The following is a 17,686-nucleotide window of genomic DNA, read 5'->3' as shown; positions in this document are numbered from 1 at the left end:
TTCAATCTTTTTTTTTTTTTTTTTTTTTCAAATTTCAATCTTTAAGGCCCTCATGCAGCATTTGTATACAGGGGCTTTTTTTGAACATGGTTGTTTCAACAAATGTCTATCAGTATGCCACATCCAATACTTTACAGTGTTGTGGCCCTGATGCGGTATTTCAAGTAGCTGTAATAATAACATAACTTTACAGTGCACAATTTCAATTTTGGGTGAACTATCCCTTTAAAGTTGTAAAATGTTGTGCAATGTGCACTGTAAAGTTATGTCATGATTACAGCTACTTGAAACACAGCATCAGGGCCACAACACTGAAGTATTGGATGTGGCATACTGATAGACATTTGTTGAAATATCCATGTTCAAAAAAAGCCCTTTCAAATGTTGTTTTAAATGTTGTGCACTGTAAAGTTATGTTATTATTACAGCTACTTGAAACACAGCATCAGGGCCACAACACTGTGAAGTATTGGGTGTGGCATACTGATAGACATTTGTTGAAACAACCATGTTCAAAAAAAGCCTGTGTTTACAAATGCTGCCTGTATTAATGTTATTACAGCTACTTGAAATACTCACAATACTATACTTTGAATAAAGATTCAGATTACTCATTGCAAAAGGGAAATCAATTTGTCTGTCAGCTCATTTGCTATAGAATTATAAAGCCTGGCTGTTGGTGTGTGTGTGTATGTATGTATGTATATATACATGTATGTATGTATATATATATATATGTATATGTATGTGCTTCAGAATGTTTAGTTGCTGCAGTATTTGTAAGGTGTGTGCGTGTGTGTGCGCCATATTGCTCCATTGTAGCTCCAGTATTGCTCCATTGTAGCTCAAGTATTGCTCCATTGTAGCTCCAGTATTGCTCATTTTCTTCTCCAAGGAGAAATAAAGGAGCCATTAAAAACACTGAATTGAGATTAGCAAGGTATCTCCCTTAAGTCTCAAGTATGACTCCCTCTAATTACTCTGTCTCACCTATTGCTCCTAGTGAATTTTAGGAGAAACATATGAGAAACATTTGAGTCAAAATAGAAACTAAAATGAGGCTGATATGAGAATCTCAAATTTGTCTCCGGAGCTACAGAAGAGCAAGCTTTGAGCAGTAAATTTTTCCTCTGGGTGCAGCAGTGCACATCAAAGGGACACCTCCGACAATAAAATAAATAGGCTACACATAGTTTTTGAATTGTTTTTGCGCATGTTTTCATCCATAAAATGACAAAAAATGAACACTAGCGGATTTCTTGATCACTATAACGAATTATTTAAACAGCATTTGTATAGAAATGATTCTGTCCCAAGCCTTTTGATCCATGTAAGCGGTTGATTAGGCTACTATATCCGTGATCACTATAAGCGGTTTCCACTGTATTGTCATTTCCATGAAGAAAGTGTTGACTGTTGTTGCCAGTGCCCTCAGATCAGGAGTGCGTTCCTCACAAAATGAAAAAGGTGTTGCCATCTCTCATGCACAGACACCAGTGGGCAATTACTGCAGTGCCTGATGAAAATCTGACTGTTTCAAAGAGTGCTGCTCGTTTTTCGTATGTGGGTAACAATATTTAACTAGGCTATGTATATATTTTTCCTAATTGGTTCAACCGCCACCCGCCCGAATCTAATTAAAATATATTTTTTGTCACGTCACCCGCCCGACCCGCGGTTTATCCGCGGACTCCGCGGTTGTGTCCGCAAACCGCACATCTCTAGTTCAAGGCAACCCGTAACTCGTGTTTTTCCGACCTGTGAGTTCACGGGTCGGAAGTTACGAGTGGCCGTTATAGTGCACTTTCACAGGCAACAGGTCAGAAAAACACGAGTTATGGGTTGCCTGGAACGCTACAAAGTCATAAGTCGTGACCTGCCTGGAACGCAGCATTAGCCAAAACGACCGGATCGCTTACTTCTGCTTTAAAAGACAATATTCACTTATGATGTAACAGTGGAATTTGACTATTCACTTATGATGTCAAGATGGAATGATATATTCAGACCAAAGGACTGACTACAGTGTCTTGTGATGTCAGAGATTAAAGACAATAACTTATGATGTCACTGTGGAATTTTAATATTCAAATCAAAGGACTGACTACAATCTCTTGTGATGTCAGAGATGAAAGACAATATGTGACCCCATCCATCAAAATGAGTCACAGTGACCCAAATTTCAAAGTTGAGATTTTGGTATCAATGGAAAGATTAGAAAATAAGCTTTAAAATGAGACCCTAGTCAAAGTCATACATTTGATGGTTTTCGAGATGTGGACATTTGAATTACGATCTCCTACTCTCTTATTCCGTTCTAAAACCTGAGAAAATAGCAGTTAAAGTTTTTGCCAGTGACTCTCTGGCATCTGTTCCTGTACCACGTGATTACACGCACCCTATACGGTCCCTTGTTGTCATAGAGGCAGCATTCAATGACCCTCGGAAAGCAGGGAATCTCACAATTCAGATGCTTTTTACAGCTCGTTTCTATCAAGGGGGCAGTTGTCGGTCTGAGAAGTGAAGCTCACTTCCGCGTTCAAAAAACTGCAATCCCCTCGGCTGTCGCTGGGGGCTGGCTCCAGAAGGGAGCAACTCCAATTGAGCCCCATGTTAAAATAGCCGATTTTACAGCTTAAAAAAACATATTTACAGCCTGGTACATTTTATTTTTTTGGTCTCAACCGATAGTTTCTACCCCCGCACACACTCTGAGGGGGGTGAATTTTTTAAAAACTCTACCGTTTTACTATTATTAGGTTTAAAGTTCTGGCCAATCAGGGCGCAGAACCGTTGAGTGACAGGTCCGGAGACCACTGCTACGAGGCCAGTGGGCGGGCTCTCAGCCGGCCAACGGCCGCACCGCTCCAAATATGGCAAGTCAAATCCAACATGGCGCGGTTCAAACCCCCGTAGTAGCGGCACAAAACAGACTCCCCCAAACCAATGGGTGACGTCACGGGTTCCAGGGTGCCATTCCGAAGGGCCGCCACTCCGAACGTTTACTTTAATTTGTCGGAATGCCGACCCTTAATTATTTATGGGAAAAGGGTGCCATTACGAACCTGAAAGAAAGGGTGCCATTCCGAACCTGGAAAAATCTTGAATGGTTTACGGCACGGAATAATAACCTAATTGCGGTGGTAGCGTAGTGGTCAGAGCATCTGCTTTTGACGCGGTGGATCAGGGTTCGACTCCCGGGGGAGATACATATTAACTGCGATTTTATTGGCCTCTACCTAACCTTTTTACTAAACTTAACCAACTCCTTTCTACATTGCCTAAACCTAACCAAAGCACAGAGCAAGGACATTTATTTTCAGCAGGAGTGCCGCGGCTGCATCAGACCATGGATGTAATGCATCAGACTCGCACCTGGGTGAAACTTTGGAGGCGGAGGGGGAGGGGCCGGTCGGGCGCTGTCCCCGCGGCGCGTCGTGTCAAGCCGGGCAGGAAGTCAAAACCACGAGAGAATCCGGTCAATTTTCAAAATAAAACACATTCGGAACGGCGGCCCCTCGGGAAGTTCGAAATGACGGACCTTCGGGAATTTTCGGACTGGCAGACCGTCGGAATGGCGGTCCTTCGGAATGGCGGTCGCCCCCCGACGTCACGGACGCTACGTCCATTCTTTTTACAGTCTATGGTTTCTATCATAAACGGTTCAGAAGTTGTCATGTGTTGTTGACATTTTGTAAAACATGTGCAAGCGTGTACGTTCGGGTTAGCATCGATGCTACGTTCGGTTTAGCATCGATGCTACGCTCTGTTAGCGTTGGTGCTACGCTCTGTTAGCGTCGATGCTACTCGGTTTAGCATCTGTTTCTGTATCCGTCCCTTCTCGTCATAGATGCAACATTCAATGACCGTCGGAAAGCGGAGAATCCCGCGATTCAGATGCAGTTTACAGCTCGTCTCTATCATGAATGGTTCAGAAGATATTTCATGTTTTGCACCGAAGCAATCATCATTTACGTGCCTTTTCTCAATTATCTGGACTGTGAAACTTTGGGAGATTGTTTTTGAATGTCATTGCTTTGAAAATGGGTAAAAAAAATTTTTTGATTTTCTATGGGTTTTCCATGTTATCAGCTGATTATCTAAAAATAGAACGTTGCGACTTCCGACTCATTTTGATGGAACGGGTCACATATTATCTTATGTCACAGTGGAATGAGACTATTCACTTCTGATGTCAAGGTGGAATGATAATATTCACACCAAAGGACTGACTACAGTGTCTTGTGATGTCAGAGTTGAAAGACAATATTCACTTCCCACATAGCAAAAGGAGTCCGCCGCGGACCCGCCGCGGATGTAGCGCGGCTTCCGGAACGGACCCACGAAACGGACCCGTATCGGAGTCCACTTGCACTCCGTGACGGATCCGCTACGAAGGCGGATCGCGGACCCGTCCTGGATCCGCGCTGCATCCGGTCCGCATCCGCGATTTAAATCATACCTCCGCGGCGGGTCCGTTCGGGGCCCGCAAATCCGCCGCGGATCCGCAACAGACTCATAATAACCTTCTGGCCCGGATCCGTTTGGGACCCGCAACGGACTTATAAAATACCTCTGGCCCGGGTCCGTTCGGGACACGCAAATCCGCCGCGGATCCGAAACGGACGCAAAAAAAACCTCTGGCCCGGGTCCGTTTTGGACCCGTTCATCATTTTCAAAATCTCCATAAAATAGCTTAAACTAAAACTATAACTATGCCTAGCCTAGACTTCTACACCAAGCTTAAATCTGCATTGCCTTGCATTTTTAACCCAACACTATTGTCAATATACAGAAAAGGTTGAAGTCAAGACATCAATTAACTGTACAAAATGAGGCTACAACTTCAATGAAATGTGAAGCTAAAATATCAGAAAATGAATAACTGGTGAACGACAAGAAGTTCAATACAAATATTGTTTATTCTTTTGAAGTACATGCTACTGGGGTTCTCGCGTGGATGGAGGCGGGACACGTCTCCTCGCTGCACAATCTGCCGCAAGGTGGATGGCGTGTTTGGTCACCTCGTCATCTGTGGCTGACCTGTCACTGTATTTTTTCTTACAGCACCTGTAATCAAACAGACAGATATATAGGGAGTCAAGGTCATACCATGTTTAATTTCGAGCAAAAAGAAAAAAAGACATCAAACGTTAAAAAAAAAAAAAAAAACAGCTGATCGCTTATGTGACAGGGTGAGGGTAAATAAACACAGCTGATGTGAGCGCAGACCTGTCAAAATGCCCTGTCCTGCGTCAGGTGTAACTTAATATGAACGCAGCTCAAAGCGCCTCTCACGGTGACCAAGCTCAGATAAATACATTGGATCAGCTGTAGTTTATCGCGTGTCCTCCCGCATAAAGCCGCAATATACCGGAGCTCCTAAAAAAACGCTACGTGCGGCGGAGCTGAAAACAGCTGAGTTCTCCTCTACTACAGCTGAACAGCTGACATGTGGTCAAGACGTACAGAGACCTGTCACAGTGTCACCTAAACTTCAACCTCAGACTGTCTGCTTCTCAGATGATCACACAGGGAGAGCATGAATGTGTGATGAGTTGTGTTACAGAGTCCTGTATCAATGTTTAGGCTTATTCGTCAGTGCTTTATGTTGTCATGATAATTAATAGGCCTATATGCTGAGAAATAAGATTGTAAATAAAACAAATCCTACAGGGAAGACCAATTTATGTTTAACGAATCAAATATTGTTTTGGTCATAGTAACTGATAATAAATAGGCTATGTTTAATTCTCTCTCTCACACTTTGAGAGTTTGCGGTGCTGACGAATGTAGTCCGGTTAGTTGGCTGGGGTCACGAAAATAAAGCGTTTTACTTCTCAAAACAATATGCGTTCAAAAGAGTGATACATTTGCATCACAAAACCGTTGTCCACAAAAAAGTCTGACCTCACAATCGCTTGCTGCTATTTTCTCTCCCTCCGTATCACTGCGCGCTGCCGCCTCTAGACGGCTGTGCGCATTTCCATCAGCTGTTTCATGGAGTTTATTGCTCGGATAGTTCACGTAAACATATCTGATTATGACACAAGTGATGAAGCCATCCCTTGTTTTAGCACAGAGCCAAGGGGAGACCTTTATGAACCTGATGTGATGCTGAACCTCGTCAGATGGAGTTAGAACGGGCAGACACAGAGAGGAGGGACAGGGAAGCAACAAGCTGAAGTTAGACCACAGCTGTGACAGACAGGGTGACCGGGTGATGATCAGTAATGCAGCGCAGTCCGTGATGGAAGATCAGCCGGACAAATGTACACACTATCAGGACGATTATTTTTTCTTGCCGTTATAAAATAGTGAGCCTACACACCAGCCACGTCCACTCTGTGGACGTGGCTGGTGTGTAGGTCAGCCACCGGTCAGCTGGCTCAGCTGACCGGTGGTCAGATGGTGGTTAGATCTTCACATGTTGAACAAAGTGCATCCAAACGCCAGGCTAAAGAAAGAGCGAGGATCCTCTGACAGCTGCAGGTGAGCTACACGTCAGCTGGCTGCAGAGGAGTGCTGTTCTTTTTTTTTTCCAGCAGCACCATCCTTGGAGGTGATGCACGCTGTCAGCTGGCTCAGCTGACCGGTGGTCAGATGGTGGTTAGATCTTCACATGTTGAACAAAGTGCATCCAAACGCCAGGCTAAAGAAAGAGCGAGGATCCTCTGACAGCTGCAGGTGAGCTACACGTCAGCTGGCTGCAGAGGAGTGCTGTTCTTTTTTTTTTCCAGCAGCACCATCCTTGGAGGTGATGCACGCTGTCAGCTGGCTCAGCTGACCGGTGGTCAGATGGTGGTTAGATCTTCACATGTTGAACAAAGTGCATCCAAACGCCAGGCTAAAGAAAGAGCGAGGATCCTCTGACAGCTGCAGGTGAGCTACACGTCAGCTGGCTGCAGAGGAGTGCTGTTCTTTTTTTTTTTCCAGCAGCACCATCCTTGGAGGTGATGCACGCTGTCTGTATATTTATTGGTCTGATCTTCCACCATGGACTGCGCTGCAACGATCACTCTTCTCTGCTCTAACCTCTTTCCTACAGTCTATGGAACTCCATCTGATGAGGTTCAGCATCACATCAGGTTCATAAAGCTCTCCCTTTAGCTCTGTGCTAAAACAAGGGTATAGATAGATATCAAAAGACCGGAACTATCCCTTTAATGAAAAATAAACACACACTTTGATATTAAGAGCACTACCATATTATCCTACAACTTAGCTGACTGTAAAGTAATTACAATGAGTAGATGTTTTAAAGTTTATATAAAATACGAAAGATAACATCTCAACATACTAAACCTAAGTAATAGCTACTTACCACATACTCTCTCAATAGATTCTCCGGGTCCTCATTCAGGTAAACGCAGAGGGTCTTTAGGACGCATTCTCTTCCCAGATCCACGTCGTCATCCTACGGCAGAAAAGCAGAGGAGAAGTTGTGTTGTTTGAGTTCATGTCTGTGAAAATTCTCATTTGTCCTGGTAAAAGGCATTTTTGTCTTGAAGACAATCAGTTGTTACACCCCCAACCCAGAGAATATATTTACTTCATCCATTGGTGCAATGATGCCCCCTATTTCTTTTTCATTACTGAGTAATTGTTTAAAAATAATATACATAAATGAAAAAAAAACAATAAACTCAGAAAACAACAACTGATTTAGTAATACTCACCACTACTGCAGAGCCTTTGACACAGCACCCTGAGACATGTCAAATATTGCACAGCAACTGAACACCCTTTACACTGCCACATTCACTAGAGAAAGAAAGACAAATGGAAATTGGTTTAGTTTGTGGTGCCATATTATTTTGTGTTGTAATGAAGACTGATTATTAGACATATCTCTCCAAAATAGTTTCAACAAAAAAAATGAACATTAGAATCTTAAAGGCAATAGGACTTGCAGTAATTATCTTTACTCACAATATTAAAAAAGGAATAATATCATAAAAGAAGGCCAGACAACAAATGTAGCCTACAGGGACATCGATCTGCATCACCTGTTACAACAGAGCTGCGCAAAAGAGAAAAAGTGATCGCCCCCGAGAGCATTGTAATCATATCGGTTAACAAGCGTTGGTTATCATCAGTCAGAAAAAAAATTCAAAATGTGCATCCCGAAAACCAACAAAAGCAATTGAATAGTAGGCTAATACTCACCACTACACAGCAGCACCCAGAGACATGTCAAATATTGGCCTAGCTGGAGGATTATCTGCACAGTAAAAATAGAAAAAATGTTGAAAAAAAGTCAAGTATGTGGGTGTGTAGACAACATAAACTCAAGGCAGGACATAGAAGACACAAAATAGCTAACTTTAGTTGACTTAAGCTTAGCAAAAATGACAGCCCTCACTATTTAAAAAAAAAAGTTTAAAAAAAAAGAAAAGCTGTGTGCCCGCCCCTCCTCCCCAGCGAATTAAACATAGCCTATTTATGACCAAAACAATATCTGATTATATTTGATTCATTAAACACAAATTATTGGTCTTTCCTGCTTGATTTACAATTTTATCTTGTTTCTCAGCATATATTAATCATCATAAAGCACTGACAAGCTTAAACATTAATATTGCCAGTGTGCATGGCATGTGTGAGTGTGTTTGTACTGCTGCTGTAACTTGTGAATTTCCCCTTCGTGGGATGAATAAAGGCAGAGGGAGTGCTGCTGTACTGTATATCAGCACGGGTGTGCGGCCTCGTGCCTACTACGACCGAATCACACCTGTGCTGATGTGTACAACAGCGCCGTTAGCCGCTCGGCTAGCGAAAAGTCACGGAGAATTACGACATGAGGAGCAAAGAGAGGCTTAAAAAAGTCATTCTAAACTCCGTAACGTTGGAGTTGGTTGCCCTCTTCATAAACATTACGGTGTTTTTTATTTTTTAAATAAAAGCCGAGCGGCTAACTAGCCGGCTAACTAGCCGCTAACGGCTAGTTAGTTTTAAAGAAAAGAAAATAATTATTTTAAAAAAAAAAACACCGTAATGTGTATGAAGAGGGCGACTCGTAATTACTGGGAGTCGGAACACCGGGCATAGCCTACTTAAATCGAGGAAATGGGAGGTCGAGGTCGGAGAAATAGCAGCTAAGTTACCGTATTTCCTCTAATAGAGGCCGAGGCCTTTATTTACTTTAGCTGCCCAGGGGAACCGGCCTGTATTGGAGACCGGCTTATATTTGAGAGAGGCTATTATTTCTTCCTCTGTTTCATGCTGGTGCTCAAATTTGACAGTTACCGTGCTCAGTTTTCATTCTGCCTACAATTAATTATATTTTTTTACACATTACTGTAGCAGGTACCGCAACAGCAGCGATCAGCTGGACAGGATTAGGCTAATAAACGCTGGAGCACAAGTGACCAGTTTTGTCACAGATCGGGTAGCGTCGCAAATCGGGTAGTGACACGCCATGCTGCTAAAGCTCTCTTCGGTCGAGTTGTCAGTGACTGTTTCCTTGAAGCGTGGGTTCATGTGGCACTTCAGATCTAGCTACTGCCATCTGCTGGCACTTGTGGGTTACTGCATCCGTGTTTGGCCGCCTGAGACCAGTGCATCCACAGTGACTGAAATTCAGGTTTTTTCTGTTTGTTTGTTTTTTTCCCATTGACCCGGCCTGTATTTGGGGCCGGCCTTTATTTGTTCGTGTAAACCACGCCCCCGGCCATTATAACAGACCCGGCTATTAAATAGATACCGGCTACTATTAGAGGAAATACGGTACATAAGTTACCGCTAGCATAGGCTAACGTTACACAGCATAACAGCTGCGATACATTAAAACAGATAACCATAACGTTACCAAATAACAATGTGTGTTTTTTTAGTCACACAACCACAACATATTCTCCCGAAATTGCTATCCCATTTTAAAACAAAATAGCTACAGACGTGCATCATCACATCTCAGCTAGAAGCTAACCTAGCCTGTTGCACAAAACTACAAAAGTTCTAACAGTGCTAATATCAAACAACGTCATTACAAGCATTAATATACATGACGATTAAAAACACAAAGGCCAATGTTTACTGTGAATGTCGCAATACATCAATAAATCAATAAACTTACTAGAGGCTTCAGCACAACCGTGTCCCAGCAAAGAAAGATGACTCCTCTAGTCTCGGCTCGGTGTGGACTACTGTGGTCGACCGTTACAGTAAAGGCGCGTCCGTGTCCACACGTCCGACACGGGTCCGTTCGGGATCCGCTGTTTGACGGTAGAATAACGGCTCTGCCTGGAGGCGGGGCTGATCCTCTAGGCGGCGGCCAAACGAATGTGACAGTCACGTGGGTTTGGTGACTTGAATGCGGATCCGCGTCGGAGTCTCCTGCTGTGTGGGTTATGATGTCACAGTGAAATGTTAATATTCACACCAAAGGACTGACTACAGTGTCTTGTGATGTCAGAGATTAAAGACAATATTCACTTATGATGTCAAGGTGGAATTAGACTATTCACTTGGGCTCTATTTTCCTGGCGCAACTCAGGGGGGCGCAGCGAGGCGAAACCTGGCGCAGTGGTATTTTCCTCCAGTGCAACAACGTGCGCAGCGGATTTGATAAATTGGCAGACTGCTGTGCGCCGAGATGGGAGTGGTCGTGCAGCAGGGGGAGGCGTCAACAGATTCACCTTGGCGCAGTGACAATTTGTTGCCAATAGACCGCGCCGAGAGTGCGCCGAAAGCTCGCCAGCTCCAACCTGAGGCCTGTACCACGAAGCGAGCTCAGCCTACCCGGGCTTACTAGCAGCCTATCCAGCTGAACCTATCCACAACACTGTCACTCCGGATCAGCGGTACCACGACGCTGGTTATCAACTCGGTAACTCAACCCGGGCTTGTCTTGCTGTGAATCTGTGAACGTGCACGTATAAAGGGCAGCTGACCAATCACAACCATGAGCACCGACGCGTCAGAGAGAAGCGAGGTGAGCGCACCGGAGCGCACACTCCTGTGAGGAAGAAGAAAAGAAAAGAAAAAAGAGAAGCCCGCGGTCGTGGCCCGACCTGAGTTATTAAATGTTTAATCAGTGCTGATTAAACTTGTAAATGAATTCTGCTCTGGATCCGATTCTTTCCTTATATTCTGACTCTTTTAAACAGGAACAACAGAACCATTTTATTATAGACTATATATTTTCCATCTTTGCTGAGCATAAGATTTGTTCTGAATTAAATAAAAGCCTGTCCTATAGACGCGTGTCTCTCTAGACGGGTCCGCTCAGCACACACCCTCCCCCCAGAAAAAAAAAAAAAAAACTATTGTCAGAAGTCCGGGCAATGAGAACCGGCAGCCTACCTCTCCTATGGATAATCAGCGTGATAATCCAATGGATTTGATCTGTCCCGGAAAATCCGTTGTTGTGATAGACTCATGTGTTTTCATAATGTATCATAAAGTGGATACAATCACCGCAACTCTGTCCGGAGCTTCACTACTTTTATTTCTGTCTCCGTGGTAACAGTAACACTACAAGGAGGATTTCAAAATAAGGGCACACGTTGTTTTAAACATCATAAAACATTACAGCCATATCGCTCTTCTCACTGTCTGGGCTCCAGTTACCGGTGAGAGGACACGTGTCATTATTCCCATACAGGTGATTGGCCGGTGGGTGGAGCCATTTACTGGATTCAGATCAATCCTGAAAGCTACCCTGCCCCGGAGCAGGTTTGCCGTTCAGAGTAAGTTACCATGGTAACTCACCTCGGTAAGAATGAATCCAGCTTCGTGGTACCGGAAAGCCAGGGTTAACCCTGAAGTTACCTCGCTAAGACAGTGATCCTGCTTCATGGTACGGTCTACTCTCACGCGACCATAACAAATAAAACTGAAAACAAATAAACTATCATCTCTCACAGCAAACCACAATCAGCCTCGGCATCAGATAGTGAGCAGATATTCACATCTCCCATCTCAGGTAAATTCTAAAGAAAAAAGAAAAAGAGAGACGCTCCGTGATGCCTCCTTTACGCACAGCTGTTTGTTTATGTTGTGATCTGTGCACACGGGTTTAAATATAGGTTACTAAATATGAGTGTCTTTATTAATGGAAAAGGTGTGTGTGTGTGTGTGTGTGTGTGTTTAGTTTTTTGTTTTTTTTACTGGGCAACAGCTCTCAATATGTCAGAGAAAACCTGAATAACATCATAACCTCCTCCCAGACTACTTTTGCATCATCAGCCCGTGAGGTCTGTTCGCGCGACCATATATTCGGACACTACGAGCTTGGACCGGACCAGAACATCAGTTTCCTCCCGTCTCACTTGCTGTGAGAGATGATAGTTTATTTGTTTATTTGTTTTCAGTTTTATTTGTTATGGTCGCGTGACGATGCGGCCGCTCGCAACGGCACAGTGTGTAGTGTCAACACAGCAGCAACATGCAGTTATCCATCCTCACTGTCCTGCTCTTGGGACATCCACGACTGTCCCAGTCCCTCCCTGGTGTTAATTCAGTCAGGCTGAGTTTCCATTACGCATGCCGACAGCCTTTGATCTGTCATCAGTGTGACGGGACAATCGATATAGGTATACGTGTATGTGCTGATTCAGATAGTTACAATAAATAGGGGTTATTGTGATTATTAATTGCATTTAAATGTGCCTGGAACTGTGGAAACCTGCCTGTGAGGTCTTGGTGACGTGTGCGCACTGCGAGCTGGGCAGTCAATTGCCTCCCTCTTCCACGGTAAAATCAAACTTGCGCCTTGCGCGCGGCGGATTTAAAGGAGAGGAGCTCATTTGATTGGTGATGATCTGACTCGGCTGTGTTAAATCCACTCAACGCCTTCTCTCCTCCCTCTATGCCACTTGCGCCTGTGGGAGGGAAGTAGGCGGGATGCGCCCCGCTGCGCTTCGCCGTGCAATGAAGGAAAATTGCAAACTGCTTCTGGACACTCCCCGTTGGCGAAGCGAAGGCGAAGCGCAGGGCAGGTCCGCTGCGCCTGCGCTAGTTTACGAAAATAGAGCCCGAATGTTAAAGCAGAAGTAAGTGGTCCGGTCGTTTTCGCTAATGCTGCGTTCCAGGCAGGCTTTTGAAATCGTAAATTACAGCTTCAAGTCACAACTTACGACTTTGTAGCGTTTCAGGCAACCCACTCGTGTTTTTCCGACCTGTTTTACCGGTGAAAGTCACTATAACGGCCACTCGTAACTTCCGACCCGTGAACTCGTACCAGATCGAACTGGTACGACTTCACGGTCGGAAAAATACGAGTTTCCTTGAACGCACCATAACAGTCCTCGTGGGAGCGTACCTATGTTCCCCGGGTCCTATGTTCCCGATCGGGGAACATAGGACCTTTTGTTTTAAAAAAGGTCCTATGTTCCCCGTTTTTTCCAAAAAAGGTCCTATGTTCCCCGGTTTGTATGGAACCGGGGAACATAGGACCCTTATTTAAAAAGAAGGTCCTATGTTCCCCGGCAACAGCGGGGAACATAGGACCTTCTTTTTAAATAAAGGGTCCTATGTTCCCCGCTGTTGCCGGTTGACACACACGCACGTTTTAAGACATGCGTACAGATGTGATACAGTCAGTGGAAGCTTAATAAATAAACACAAAGTCTCCGCCCCGTGTGCAGGTGTGTGTGTGTGTGTGTGTGTGTTGGCGCGTGGTGAGGGCGAGTGAGGGAGAGTTTGTTGGTCTGTCCACACGAGAGACGCCGAGGTGACCACGCCGGGGTCCGCCCGCTATTCAGACATCCCGCTATTCCGACATGTCACTATTTAGACATCCCGCTATTACGACATCCCTCTATCTAGACATGCCGGTAGTCCGACACTTTTTGATACCGCTATTCCGACACGTCTTTTTTATTTTTATTTTATTTTTATTTTTTTACAGCTGCGATACCCAGGCGCGTCTCTCTCTCTCTCTTTTCTTTTCAGCATGTCTATCACTGGTTTGATGAGGGAGTGATGTTCTTAATCTCAACAACTCAACTATCAAGCAAACAAAACTGACACACATGATAAACAAACAGAACTATGCTGCAGTTTGTTTGTCAAGTTAACCTGTGACCTTCAGCACCACGGACAGCGCCGGGGATGAGCCCGCGGAGCTGCAGCTGTGAGCGTCTGGGCTCTGGGCTCAGGGCCTGGGGCCTTATTTATCAAAACTGTAAGTAAGCAGTGTAAAACTGCTGCTACTAAATTTTTTGCTTAGGCCTACGGTGAAAAGACAGCCCAAAATATTTACACCTTTTTCAGATCTATCAAACTGTGCGTGCACAACTCTGCACCTCAACTTTGATAACTGGATCCAAGAATGGTGCGCAGTTGCGCACGTGAACACACCTCCGTCCCGGAATGCCTACACAACCATATGGTCAGCACGTGCATATTAATTAGCCATGTGCTCTGTGGAGCGACAACAAAGTGACAACGAAGACAACGGGCGGAGGGGGGGAGAGAAAGCTAGATACATGGCATCGGGCAATAAATCAGGCAAAAACCTCCCAAATCTCAACAAAAGGGAGCAGAAAAAAAGAATAATCTTATGTAATCTGCCCCTTTATTCCAGACAATCTTTTTTTCTTCTTTTACCTATGTTAAAACGATGTAAAGCAGCAGGATAAACTCAGGTGACAGAATAATAACAGTCTCAGTAGCTGCAGATCAGTGTGCGCTGCTGTGTGCTGTGTGTTTTTAAACTTGGAGGGTTTGTTTTTTCTTCTCTAATAGGTCTATGTATTTGTGTATGAGAAACAGTGTCTCAGATGAAAAAATAAAAATAAATCAGAAGGACACGTCTGACTATAACGTAATCAATCAATGTCGGAAAAGCGGAATGTTTGAAAAATAGTAAAGTGCCGCTACTCCGACAATGAAAAAAAAAATGTCGGAATAGTGGGATGCTTAAAAAATAATGTTAATGCCGCTATTCCGACAATTAGAAGTCAATGTCGAAATAGCGGCATGTCTGAATAGCAGCATGTAACCGACCACGCCAATCCTCTCCCTCGTCCCGCTTGGCTGCAGACGGACCCGGCCGTGCTGCGTCCAGACGGGCCTTTACAGGGTAACAACACACCATAAATAATCCACTATGGTGCTTTGGAATCGCCCCCACACCAGCCGTCCAAACGCCGACTGCCACGGTCCCATTAATGCACCTGTGCGCATTACGCACACAACTTACGGCAAAAAAACAAACAAAACATTCATTCATTCATTCATTCATTACAGGTCCGCACATCCCCGTGCGCAAACGCCAAGGATAATTGATCATGAAAAAAACCTGGGGAGCAAAGCTGCAAATCAACGAGCCCATAGCTCCAACAGACTATAGGCAAAACCCAGTGGATCACTACAAGTTGTTGCAACTTTGGGGAATTTCCTCCGGATAAAAAAGGCTTACAAACAGGGACCAGGACAGCTTTATAATATGCACAAAGATCCAAAGGAAACGAAAGGTAAAGAAAAAACAAACAAACAAAAAAAGCAACAGCACGAAGTAGTTAAAATGTGTGTTTTACGCATGCCTCTGTGCGTCTGCCTGTTCAGCTCCACCTACACGTAAAATGACATTTGGCTCAGCCAAGACGTCCGTTGTCTATGCTCACAACCATTACAACAAACGAAATTATTCCAAGCAAATCATTTGGTGATTTGAAAGCCTAACAAATTGACATTTTCATTCTTTAAGATGAAGAAACTTTGTCTTGAGCAAAACTTCTTTCCTGCCACTTCTTTCTGTCATTTTACTGCACGTTTGTTACCAGTTTCCATCATATTTGTATCACAATAAATCCTGAGAAAATGTTTATTATAGCAGCAAAAGGAAATGTGCAATAGTAAATCATATGCATTAGGTTCTCAAATCAGCTGTTAATCTGCAGGGAGGGCAGGAGTCATAAACTGAAAAACAAATGTGTAGACGAACAGGAGAGCTGGTAGGAAGAAAGAAAAGAAAGAGTCAGAGCGCAGCGCATCCTGTGGATAAAGATGCATCCGCCGCGATCTCCGTCTCTCTCTCTCTCTCAGTGACGCGCTGTCATTCATTTCAGCACCGAGACAGCGGACAGCGCGCTTGGTCACAGTTCAGCACTAGACAAAAGATATCAGTAGTTCACTCTGTGGCATCACAAGACACTGTAGTCAGTCCTTTGGTCTGAACATTATCATTCCACCTTGACATCATAAGTGAATAGTCTCATTCCACCGTGACATCATAAGTGAATATTGTCTTTCAACTCTGACATCACAAGACACTGTACTCAGTCCTTTGGTGTGAATATTAAAGGTGATAGCTACAATTTTAATTCCTCCTGGCCAGCAGGTGTAGAACTCTCTTGCTATCTGCTCTCGCTCCAACCTACCGTTTTACTGGCTGCCAGTTACACATGACATCAACATTCTAATGCTGTTGCCACAGAGATCATTCCATGCCGACGTTGCCAACGTAACCACATGTAAATATTTATATATTTCGGACCCGCCAAAATGTATTAAACAATTATTTATATACTATTTTTTTTTAATTCAGTAAAATGAATACTTTTATTCTACTGTCAGAGTTTAAAGGATCATAGGGCAGGATTTGTGAGAAAATACCCATGCGTTTTACGTTTTTTAAATAATAATGGGTGAGGAAGCGCTCAAAACCAAAAAGAACGAGCCCACCCGCGTATCTCTACATTGCCTTGAACGGGGTCTGTGCTGCAAAATGCGCTGCAATTCAGGGGCTGAATTTCGCGCGCTGGCCGGCGGACCTGACGTCAGCGCGTCCACGACTGCCTTCGAATGGATCAATGGAATGGAGACATGAAGAGGGCAACCGCGGCAGAGCAAGTAACAGAGTGGCGACACTCCCTGTTATATCAATCACTCTGAACCACGGTGGATCCAAATTACTGTTACTGCCCTAGACTGTAAAGGTTACTACCAGCAAACGACCCAGCACAACAGAAAGCACCCCCCCGCCGCCGCCGCTCTCTCTCCCCCTCCCTTCACACACGCACACAGCAGCAGGCAGGTCACTGACTTACACACCCTCTCCCTCATCACTACTGTCTTATTATTAGCCGTTAGCCGCAGCTAGCGGTTAAAAGCCGACGTTATAACTTCAACAACGTTATCAGGCCCATATGAAGAGTGATGTCACTTGCTTTATGGTCACATCATAATATTAATAAATACGTTAATAACATATACCAAAGTAAAATTTGTATACATGTATTAAAATGTTATTATAAACAATAATCATAATCAAATAATAATAAAAAATAATAATAATAATCAAAATTCTATTTGCTTATATATGTCATTATAATTCATTTTAACATGTCATCTTCACATTCTGGGAATGTGGTTCCAGTCTTTTGGAGCCCACAACATAATATATATATATATATTTATAGTATTTTTTTTATTTTTTATAGTATAGTATTTATATATATATATATATATATTTATAGTATTTTTAGAATATGTGTCTAAAAATGTTTTTGCTCAGTTCATGAAAACAATGGTGCATAAGAAGGATCAACTTTGCATCAGTACTAACTCAAATAAAGTAAATCCAGTTGGTCGTCATGCCACTGGTTTTGGGACGTCTCTGTCCGCACTCAAATCCCCCATCATGCACCGCTAAACATGGAGGCAGCACACAAAGGATTTTGGGGAGTTAACCTCCTGCTGCCTCCATCACACGCTTCCAAATATAAACCTGGAA

The 17,686-nt window shown here is 43.8% G+C and overlaps 1 long non-coding RNA gene across 1 annotated transcript; it reads right to left on the bottom strand.

Annotated features, from left to right (window-relative positions):
- Positions 1 to 4,945: 4,945 nt before the first annotated feature.
- On the bottom strand, positions 4,946 to 10,229 carry LOC146959526 (uncharacterized). Its single transcript, XR_015035613.1, has 5 exons — positions 10,079 to 10,229; positions 8,170 to 8,224; positions 7,680 to 7,764; positions 7,325 to 7,417; positions 4,946 to 5,070 (listed from the first exon to the last, which is right to left on the bottom strand). It is a non-coding gene; the product is annotated as an uncharacterized LOC146959526 (long non-coding RNA).
- Between the last annotated feature and the right edge of the window lie 7,457 nt (positions 10,230 to 17,686).

This window comes from Trachurus japonicus, unplaced genomic scaffold (genome assembly GCF_045865225.1).
Source record: "Trachurus japonicus isolate A0001 unplaced genomic scaffold, Traja_1.0 AP031207.1".
NCBI lineage: Eukaryota > Metazoa > Chordata > Actinopteri > Carangiformes > Carangidae > Trachurus > Trachurus japonicus.
The sequence above is the reverse complement of the archived record's forward strand: the minus strand, read 5'-3'. Positions and strand labels throughout refer to the sequence as shown.